Raw genomic sequence first — 10,872 nt, 5'->3', positions numbered from 1 at the left:
CTCTATAACCTTGTGTGCCCCAAAGTATTGTAGGTGACCATTACAGCATTGTAAGTGCACCCATAAAACACTGCAGCTGGGAGCATCCCCATAAATCCAAGCACAGGTGTAGCAGCTGAAAATATTGCTGTAATTTCTGTCATGGCTTAAGCCCCCCTGGAAATTTACCCCACACAGCCGCTACCCTCCCCCCAGTCCCCTCCAGTGAGAAAGACAAAGGGCAGAGGTTACAGATTGAGATAATAATTTACTGGAAAAGCAGTAAGATAATCAACAGTAACATCAAAAATATTCATTACAGAAGTATACCAAAAAGGGGGTGATTTCCATGCAAAAAATGCTCATCAAGTTCGATGCAATGTGACCTTAGCTGGTGCCTCCCCACTGCTCCCTCCACCGCATTTTTTCCCAAGCCTGAGACAGTGAAAAGCAATGATGGACAAACAATTTGACTGGGACCAGTGCCACCCCACTACTCTGCTTGCCCCCTGCTCCTCTGGAAAAAGAAAAAATTGCTGTGGAGGGGCTGCATGTCCCCTTTCTTTCCACCTGAATCTTCCTTCCTTCTCAGAAACCAGAATCCCTTACTTCCACACCCACCAGTGATTGTCAGTATAGAAGAAAAACCGACAATAGAATAAAAAATATGGCTCCATGCTTCACACCCTCATGGCTACCACCAGAAAACTAACTCTGCCCTGGCCAAAACGAGGACAATTTCCTAATGATACAACAACTGTAGTAGCAGTAACAGCAGTATTTACTTCAGAAATTTCCACAAGTCAGGCCAGAGTACAGAAATGCAGAGAGGGATCATACCTGATAATTTTGAAGAGATGAAAGAGTAAGTGAGATGTTTCAAATAAACAGTTCTGTCTACAATATTATCCGACCTATCTCTTTTTCCAGTGTGCTTCTCCCAGGGTAATTTTATCTATATCTGTAGTCTGGATAGTGTTGATATGGAGCTCACTTCTGGAATGGAAAAGCAGCACCAAGCTGTGGCTCTCAGGTTTGGAGTGCTTCAGCAGCACATGTTGATCTTTGAGGAACCAGTGACAGCAATCTAAATATCTTTTAAAAGTCTGTGCTATAGATAAAAGGGAATGCAAGAAGTTAAGGTCATTTTTGCTGTATTTAATTTCTGGTGGGACATTTGGCCTACATTTTTAGTTCAGGAGATTTACCCTTCATCTTGTCTGGAGGTTTCTATAGTGCTGCCAGGCCACACACATGACAGCTGTGAGTCAGATTTTCAAAAATAATGAAAAAACCTTAGTATCCGGAGGATTTTTGTTCAGAAAAACTGCTTACAAATACTAATGGGAGATTGTAAGCCTCTAGAATGCCCATAGGTTATGTTTGTCAGCTTTTCTCCCTGCTACCAGAAGAGACAGAAATGCAAACATTCTATGATAAATGTGACCTTCCCACAGTCCTATGAATCCCACTGCTGTAGCTTTAAAGGTATAACAAATACAGAACATTCTGTAGAAATTAAAAAATAATCCATAGTGACTACAAAATCTTTATATGTCAGTATCAACTGCATTTATGAGGACACTATAAGTTATTTATTTTACCAGTGTTTTATCATTAGGTAGTGCCTGGAGGCTAACCAAGATGAGCTTTTTTTGTATTATGCAGAGTAATACAAGAGCTCAGAAGCAACAGAAAGACTTGTAAAAGGAATGGTTCCTTGTTTTCCAATCAACAGATGACAATACTTCAAACTGAAGTTCTGCTACTGCCTTAAGAAGGTTTTCTACTTTTCCCTTGAATGCCTCCATAACCTGAAGTAAATCTCTCTTTACTTTTTGTTCCACCGAAAAAATCTTCATTAAAGAGAATGCACCACACATGGAGGTTCAAAATATATTGCCAGTCCAGCTAATGTTTTAACAGCTTAATAATCCATATTATCCAATTAGCACTGAAAACCCACATTAATAATACAGGAAAAATTGCTTTAGAAAGAAAATAGCCCTTCCAACTGTAGTTGGACATACTTATGTTCCTATGCATCCAGAGGTTGATGGTTTCAGGCTTCCCTGTGAGGTTTCTGCTGCATGGAGTGATATTGTATGTACAGCAACTATCTCATCCTCAATTCTTCACTGAGAGAAGTATGATGTTGTTGCTGGGTATCCCAGAGATCCTCTTGAAATTATCTTTCTATGTGTTTTATCATGGTGTGCTTGTCCTTGCTTCCCAGCCAAGTTTGAACAGTGTTCCCCCAGCCTTGATATCCCAGCATGCTGTTTGTTTCACCATGGCTCTCTTTGGCCTTTACCACACACAGTTTCCATCACTCCAGCCAAAAACAGGTCAGGTAGCAGTCACTGACCACTTCATAGGGTTAAACCAAGCCCCAGCACCTCAGGCTGAGGCAGAGACAAGTGCTGGGTCTATACACAACCAGGTCAGTCCAAAGGCTGATATTTCCTCATGCTAGTGGAAAAATCACATTGAACAGCACAGCCCAATAATTCATATCTTTATATCAGTAATATTTAGGCCTATTTAATTTTTTTCATTTGCCCTTATTCCTTTCACTTTATTATGATTTCTAAACAAAAACAACTTCTCTTGAAGCAGGGAACAAAACTAAGTCCATAATAAAGAATTCTGGTTATTTGCAAGAGAATGAAAGGACTAAAGCAGTTAAAGAATGGGTGTGCAAAACAAATAGACAAATATTCAAAATACACATGTATTATAGAAAAAACCCAAAAAAACATGATTTTGTATTGCTGTTCATGATCACAGACAGCAGCTGGAAGGTCCGGTTCACTACATGTGTAAGGCAGGGCCAGTTACACAATAGTGTAACCTAGCCCTAAATTCTTCCAGTGATGGAAGTTCAACAACATCCTCAACTGCCCCCCTACCCACTGCTTCATCCTCTTTACCGCAAACAGCCCTTTTAAGCATCCTTCTTGGTACAACTTGAAGTCACATGTTCTTTAATCTACAATAATAACAATAACTTCAAATCTTTGTTTTGTTCACTGATGCGCAGAAAGAACATCTTTCCTCCTGCCTGAGTGGTCTAAGTTTTACTAAGATTAGCAGCCATTCTCAAATAATAGAGCTGTAGTAGAAGAACAAGGTATTACTTCTCATTCTCCTCAAGAATCTGTAGTACTTGAGACATTGTTCCACATGGTTCCCTTTGGTTGTCTTAGAGGTAATGCTGGAGACTAATAATTCGGGTTATCATCTCTTCCCAATACTGAGCAATTTATCCATTTCAGAAAATCTCACTACAGGTTTTTCCAGATATGAAAACCTGACAAAGGAATTTTTAAGAGATGGGTATGGTTTTGGAGGTAAGAACCATTCACATGTATTGAAGTACAGGCTAAAGTTGTTTTGAGCTTATAAGGCACAGTAGTGAGGGCTAGGCTCACACACAGCTGCCCAAGCTAGTTCCCCCAACTCTGTCGCCCAAGCTCCCTGATTCAGGGCCAGACAACTGCACTGTGCCCAAGCTGGCCACACACCAAGCACCCCAGAGGGTGCAGAGGTGCTCAGTGTTTTTCAGTGGTTTTATGCCTATTTATTAACATGTGGAATACTGTGGGGTCCATGGGCAGGCAGCTGTGGACAAATAGCTTTTGTTTAACTTGGCCAGCCTTCATGTCCTACAGTCTTTTAATGTTCCTGTGCCATGAAGCAATGTGGAGCTAAACATATTTGCTGCCTTTGAATTCTAAAAGTTCTACAAACTAAGATGGAAATTTAATTATTATTACTTATCAGCTATAGAAATAAAAATATCTTCTGAGATGTTCGTTTTCTCATCACAGCCCTTGAATACAAGACAAATTAAAGCTAAAGCGCCACCTAGTGAAAAGCTATTGAAAGTTGTTTTAGAATACTCAAAAAAACCTCTTTTTCTCTGAAATTTTAGTGAAAGGTAAAAATAATCGAAGGTTTACTGAGAGCCATATAAAGTTTTCTGATAATAAGCACAATAAATTTACTGGAAATTAATATAATATCTCTTGATCCCATTTCTTTTCCGTGCTTACAGTAATTCTACTGCTCACACCCGTTCATTCTGCTAATCTCAAAGTTTTAGACTCTTTGAAGTCCAAGGTTCTGGATAGTGTGGACTCATTCGGTATTAATCATATAAATGTTTTCTTAACTGTTAAACCCAGTTCTTCCAAAAAAATAGAATTCACAAAATTAGTTGCATTCAGACAATATTATGGCATCAAATCATCTGCCAAAACAGCCAAATCCCAGGGAGCCCAGAAGAGAGGAGCAGCTCCTTTGTCTTTCTCCTTCTACACTTTCACTCCATCCCCCATGGGATGACGCTGCTCCTCCCTCCTTCCCCATTGACACCAAGCATTATGCACACTTGTTCCCTACCCAACATGTTGGGCACAAGGTCAAAGCCAAAATGCTCATGCATAAAGTTCTTAAGTAGTGAACCATTAACAGAAAAATGGAATTACAGCACAGAAACACATGTTATGGATGGTGGTTCCTTAAGAAGCATCTTTCCCTTAGCAGCACTCAACCAAAAGGAATCATTCAAAAAATGATGCTGTACTAGGGACAGAAAACACAGTAAACTTCAGGAAGGCTTCATCCCAATCAAGCACCAGAACAGATTTTTTTTTTTTTTAGATCTCCTGTCATAATTAAAACCATACCATTCTCCAAATCCCTGTACACGACTTCAGGGACAAAAAAAAGCAAAGAGGTTATTGGGAGACAAAATCTACCGGATGCTACAGTCAATGGAAATGGAGTGGAAGTACGATATGAGCCAGACAATTGAATCTGGTATCTCAGTGTAGAGCAGCAAATCACAGTAGAGCTGCATGACAATAAACTCAGGTCAGAGCACAGCACAGCCATGTTAGGACAATGCTGCACTTCAGATGGTTCAACAATTTCCTTGCACAGAAAAAATTCCTGTGTCATACATAATCTAATCTTCAGGTTCTGGGGTACAGTTTTGTTGACCTGGAAAGGATGTCAAGCTGTTCCATCATATTTTCAGTTCCACATGCCCGGATGCAAATCTATTGCTTAGGCTAGTCTTTCTTGAAGTTGCACTGATTCTTGTTTTTTTTATGTTCCAACTCACTTCAACTTTGCTTTAGTTCCTATCAACTCCCCTTAAACTCTTGCATGCCCTGTACATCTTGTACATCCTGTACGTCTTCCTTTGGTATCATTGTTCTCCCACAAATAAACCAGCTAACAAAAAAATGAGAACTAACTCAGTATTTCCTAACATTACGTTGTGATGGGAAAAGAATATCAGAAACATAAAGAGTAACTGCAGAAAAAATTTTAAAAAGAAAAAAAAACCACTAAAAACCCCCAACCAACCAAAAACAAAACAAAATCAAAACCCATCATAATACCAAGGAAATCTCAAAGTCTACTGCATAAGACATAGAAAAGTTCTTGTAGCATGAAACAATCCATCGTTATTCTAACACATCTATACATATCTATAATGTGATTTACAACACAAGGTCCGCAGGAAAGACAATCAATTTACAGTAAATTCACGAATACAAGCCGCACTGAGTATAAGCCGCATCACTGGGTGTTGGCAAACATTTTGGTTTTTGTCCATAGATAAGCCGCACCCGAATATAAGCCGCTTTGTCGTTCGCAGCGAGGACCCGCGTGCAATTAGTAACAGAACTGCGGCAGGGCGGGGTTTACTGGCTGAGCTAAGGCTGTGCAGGCTCGGCCCGCTAGGGGCCGCTGACGGGGCCAGGTGGCCCAGCCCGGTGCTGCCGCTCGGGGCCAGCCGCCGCTGCCACTGGGCTCGGTCACCCCGGGTCGGCGCTGCCCCGCGGTGGCAGGCAGGGACGGAGCTTCCCCTGCTCCTACGGCAGCGGCGGCGGGCGGGGAGGGAGCTTTCCCGCGCCCGTGGTGCCGGCGGCGGGCAGGGACGGAGTTTCCCCGCTCCTGCCGCGGCAGCGGCGGGCGGGGACAAAGCACCCTGTCGGCTCCCCGAGCCGCGGCAATGGCTGCGCGGGGCTCCTGTCGGCTCCCCGAGCCGCAGCAATGGCGGCGCGCACTTCCCCCCCCTCCCCGGGCCACGGCAATGGCAGCGCGCGCTTCCCCCATCCTCCCTGGGCCGCAGCAATGGCGGCGCGGGCTTCCCCCCCCCTCCCCGGGCCGCGGCAATGGCGGCGCGGGCTTCCCCCCCCCTCCCCGGGCCGCAGCAATGGCGGCGCGGGCTTCCCCCCCCCTCCCCGGGCCGCGGTAGGGGCGGCCCGGGTCCCCCCTCTCCTCCCCGGGCCGCGGCAATGGCGGCGCCGGGCCCCCCCCCGTCTCTCCCCTGGGCTGTGGCAGAGGAGGAAAGAGAGCTCTCCCGCCTCTCTCCCCGCCCCCCGTGCTGCCTACAGGGAGCCAGGCTCCACCCGCGGTGCAACAGAGTAGTGATTTGTAACAATCGCAAAATGCCGACTTTGCAGCTGCTCGGCTCAGCACTCTGGCAGGCACTTCTGAGGTTGTATTAGCCGCTCCTGATTATTAGCCGCATTTCCGGTTTAGGAGCAAAATCTTAGTCAAATTGGTGCGGCTTGTATTCGTGAAATTACTGTACTACTCCAGGTAATGCTTCACTGCAAATATGTAGTATTGGATATCTGCTATAATTGCTCAGAGGCAAAATAATGTTGCCTATTTGAAGTAGAAATGTAATTTGAATGTATTTTAATGCAGATATATCACTTTAAAAAAGCACCTAGCAATAATTTTTCAAAGAATCCTCAATACATACAGGAAATTAGGCAGAAATTAGAATTCACAGTACTCCTACAAGGAGTGCCAATGTGAATTATTTTAATTCAATACAGCTTGCTATTTTTCAGCATCAGAGATTCATTTTTCATTACAACAGAATAATAACTTTTCACAGAAGAAATTAAACTTGCACTAGAAGCTTATACAAAATTGTTCCACTCCTCTCTGCTGGGAGAGCAAAGGAAAAGGACTTACCAGGTGATCTCTCCAGATCTTCACTGCAAGGATTTTGAATTCTCCCAGCAAGAAGAAATGAGAGGCATTATGTCTGCTTGTTCACGGCTGAGGTCACTTTCAAGAAGTCATACTTTAAACTCAGATATCAGGCAAAGCACCAGCAGTGGTAGGAAACACTGCATTGCCAGTTTAACGAGAAACTCCTATTTTAAACTGCCAGTTTAATGGGCTTTTTGTTTTACAATTCTATTAAAATGATTACAGAGAAAGCTATTACAAGTTAAAATTTGAGTCCATTTGAGCAGCAAAAGAATGTGCCTTGACTTTATGATTAACTAATTGTTCTCCAAACTGTCACAGCACATATGAAGTGTTTCATCTGTATCTGAATAAGCCTGAAAATTTCTGAGATCAGGGATTTTGTTTGTAAAAAAAAAATCTGGCCAGACTAATGCTGCCATTCAATACATCAATAATGTCACTTACCTCTACCAAAATTTCTACATCTTAGGTAAAATTATGAGATTTATTGACTTTCAGGACAACCAGAGACACTTGCCATCCATTAAAATAACAAGTAAAGTGCTGATGTTTATCTTCTGTTACAACATGAACACTGGAAGATTTAAAGTATAAGACCAGGTTTTTCTTTAATGAGATCAAGATAGGTTGTTTTCTTGTTAGCTTTTTAAAAATTACTTTTCCCCAGGAAGGTAGATTAGAAGGGAGAATAAATAAAGGTCATAAACTGCCTCTTATTTAGTGCAAGTCACCTATTGATACCAGAAAGCGCAAGCAACATAAAAATTAATAACACACCAATATACTTCTATCTATGAGTCTAAAGGTCTCAATTAATTATATATCACGCTGGTGTATAAACCCACAAAAAGATCAGACATTCCCTCTTGTAGTTCATCTTAAACAAAGTCATAAGGACTTCACACCACAAACTCCTGCATTCTCCACATATCTGTTCCTGGTACTCACTTTTAGCCATCAGTAAATTATTACAGAGGGAGCAACAACTAATGCAAAATGTCATTAAAGGATGTCTGCTCTAGGTGAAAATATATTGCAATAAGGTATTTTATCTGACCAACAGCTACTCATGAAGGATGCCTGCAGTCATTGAGATCACTTATCCTTTCCACAGGAACAGCTGAGTTTCCTTTGGCATACTGCTGTCACCTGGAATACCTCTGAGAAAGAAAACATGGAGCTGCAGAGGTCTACAGAGCACTGCTGACTGCCATTCCTCTTTGTTACTGCAATACTTACAACCTATAAAGTTGTAGCAGAAATAACAAACAAACGAACAAACAAAAGGAAGGAAAAAAATAAAAGAAAAAAATAATAACACTTTTTTTGTGTATTTGAAAACACTGACGACAGCATTATTATAAGTATTCAAGGTTGTCGGATTGACATTTCATATACTCTTTAGCCCACACAGTTTGAGTATAGGCAGACAAGTATTTTGGATGGTCACCTGATGTTTCTTGTTTAGAGAGTTTCAGCCTCTGTTTTCCTACTGAAGCTATTCCCTTTTTTCCTTGAGCAACTCTTTTCCAGCTGTCTTCATTCCTTCCCCATGACAACAGAAGCACACTTGAATGCCAAGAATCTTTCTTTTATTTCCCTGTTTTCTATTTTTTCCTTCTCAGTCCCTGATTTAAGTCTCTAGGTTTTTGACAGGATGTCTGTGGTTTGCTGTTATTTTAAACCAGCTATGGATTAAACAGAGAGTGAAAATACATTGGTCCCCACCCATATCTCCTGTTCTGCTTCTGCAGTGCTGGCAATAATCCCAGCAAAGCGATATGCCCTCCCTCTCACCCTTGATCTGATTCCCCCAAGACTTTTCCTGCAGGCTCTCTGAACAGCCATGTCCCCAACTCAGGACTCCCAGTGCCCGAGACCATTGTCACTGTGCACCCCCAGTAACTCAAACCTCTGTCACCAGGAGTCCATTGCAGGGCAGAGGCAAGGCAGCACCTCTCTTTCCCCAGATGTGCCCATAACAGCAGCATTACCTCTCCTTTCCTGTTAAGTTTGGACTGTTTTCATCCTTTCTCTGAATTCCAGTTCTTTAAAAATAAACAAACAAACTAAACCAACTCCCCAACCTTTAAATACAGCCTTGGGATTTCAGGTCTTTTGACTGCTGTCAGCTTAGCACTGCACACCCCGACTCCAGATACAGATAGAAGTATAAGCTTGTGGTGTGGAACTCCATTTTTTCCCTCAGTATTATTTATTCATACAAATAAAGCATAAAAAAATTGAAGACAAAAGTAATTTTCAGCAGCTTGATTATTTTCTCCCATAAATTAGGTGTTTAATTCCTAAGTTTCATGACCTCGTTTACTTGCAGAGTCACTCCTCCTGTTTACCTCCCAGTGTGGTGTAGGGCAATTATGAGTAGCACTCTGGAACATATTTTCAGCAATTATGGTAATGTAGGTGATTAGGAAACAAGCTCATAAATTTTGGCAAAGACAGTGTTAGCATTCTACCATCCTTTCAGATCAACTGTGAAATGCTGCTTCTTACTATGGGAAAGTAATTAATTTTTGACCCTCTTACTCACACTTGTGTTAATTTTTGTGTCCAAGTGTATCCGAGTGTGCCTGAGTGTGCCTGACTGTACCCGAGTATGTCTTTGTGTGCCCGAATTATGCTTGCTAACTGACACAAAGTAACAAGAAATTATAAAAGGAAAAAAGGAGAAATAGGAACATGATAAAGCTGTTTCTTTAATCACAGAGAATTAGGTATTTAAAAAATAAAAATGTGTGTTGATGGAGGGATCCCTTTATTGATTTTCTCAATATTCTTTCTCAAGAGAAGTAGACCCTTATTTTCCTTCTCATCACAAAATTGTCCACAGAAATTGGAATCATGTAAGTGACAGACAGCTCATTGGGAGCAATGGGTTAAAAGTGGAAGACTGGTGAGGATTGTAAACATACAGTAAATTCACGAATACAAGCCGCACTGATTATAAGCCGCATCTCTGGGTCTTGGCAAATATTTTGGTTTTTGTCCATAGATAAGCCGCACACGAATATAAGCCGCTTTGTCGTTCGCAGCGAGGACCCGCGTGCAGTTAGTAACAGAACCGCGGGAGGGCGGGGTTTACTGGCTGAGCTAAGGCTGTGCAGGCTCAGCCCGCTAGGGGCCGCTGACGGGGCCAGGTGGGCCAGCACGGTGCTGCAGCTCGGGGCCGGCTGCCGCTGCCACTGGGCTCGGTCACCCCGGGTCGGCGCTGCCCTGCGGTGGCAGGCAGGGACGGAGCTTCCCCTGCTCCTACGGCAGCGGCGGCGGGCGGGGACGGAGCTTTCCCGCGCCCGTGGCGCCGGCAGCGGGCAGGGACGGAGTTTCCCCGCTCCTGCCGCGGCGGCGGCGGGCGGGGACAAAGCACCCCGCGGCTCCCCGAGCCACGGCAATGGCTGCGCGGGGCTCCCGTCGGCTCCCCGGGCCACAGCAATGGCGGCGCGCGCTTCCCCCCCCTCCCCGGGCCACAGCAATGGCGGCGCGCGCTTCCCCCCCCCTCCCCGGGCCGCAGCAATGGCGGCGCGGGCTTCCCCCCCCTCCCCGGGCCGCAGCAATGGCGGCGCCGGCTTCCCCCCCCCTCCCCGGGCCGCAGCAATGGTGGTGCGGGCTTCCCCCCCCCTCCCCAGGCCGCGGTAGGGGCGGCCCGGGGCCCCCCTCTCCTCCCCGGGCTGCGGCAATGGCGGCGCCGGGCCCCCCCCGTCTCTCCCCTGGGCTGTGGCAGAGGAGGAAAGAGAGCTCTCCCGCCTCTCTCCCCGCCCCCTGTGCTGCCTGCAGGGAGCCAGGCTCCACCCGCAGTGCAACAAAGTAGCGATTTGTAACAATCGCAAAATGCCGACT

Source organism: Catharus ustulatus, chromosome 5 (assembly GCF_009819885.2).
Source record: "Catharus ustulatus isolate bCatUst1 chromosome 5, bCatUst1.pri.v2, whole genome shotgun sequence".
In the NCBI taxonomy this organism is placed as follows: domain Eukaryota; kingdom Metazoa; phylum Chordata; class Aves; order Passeriformes; family Turdidae; genus Catharus; species Catharus ustulatus.
The sequence above is the reverse complement of the archived record's forward strand: the minus strand, read 5'-3'. Positions refer to the sequence as shown.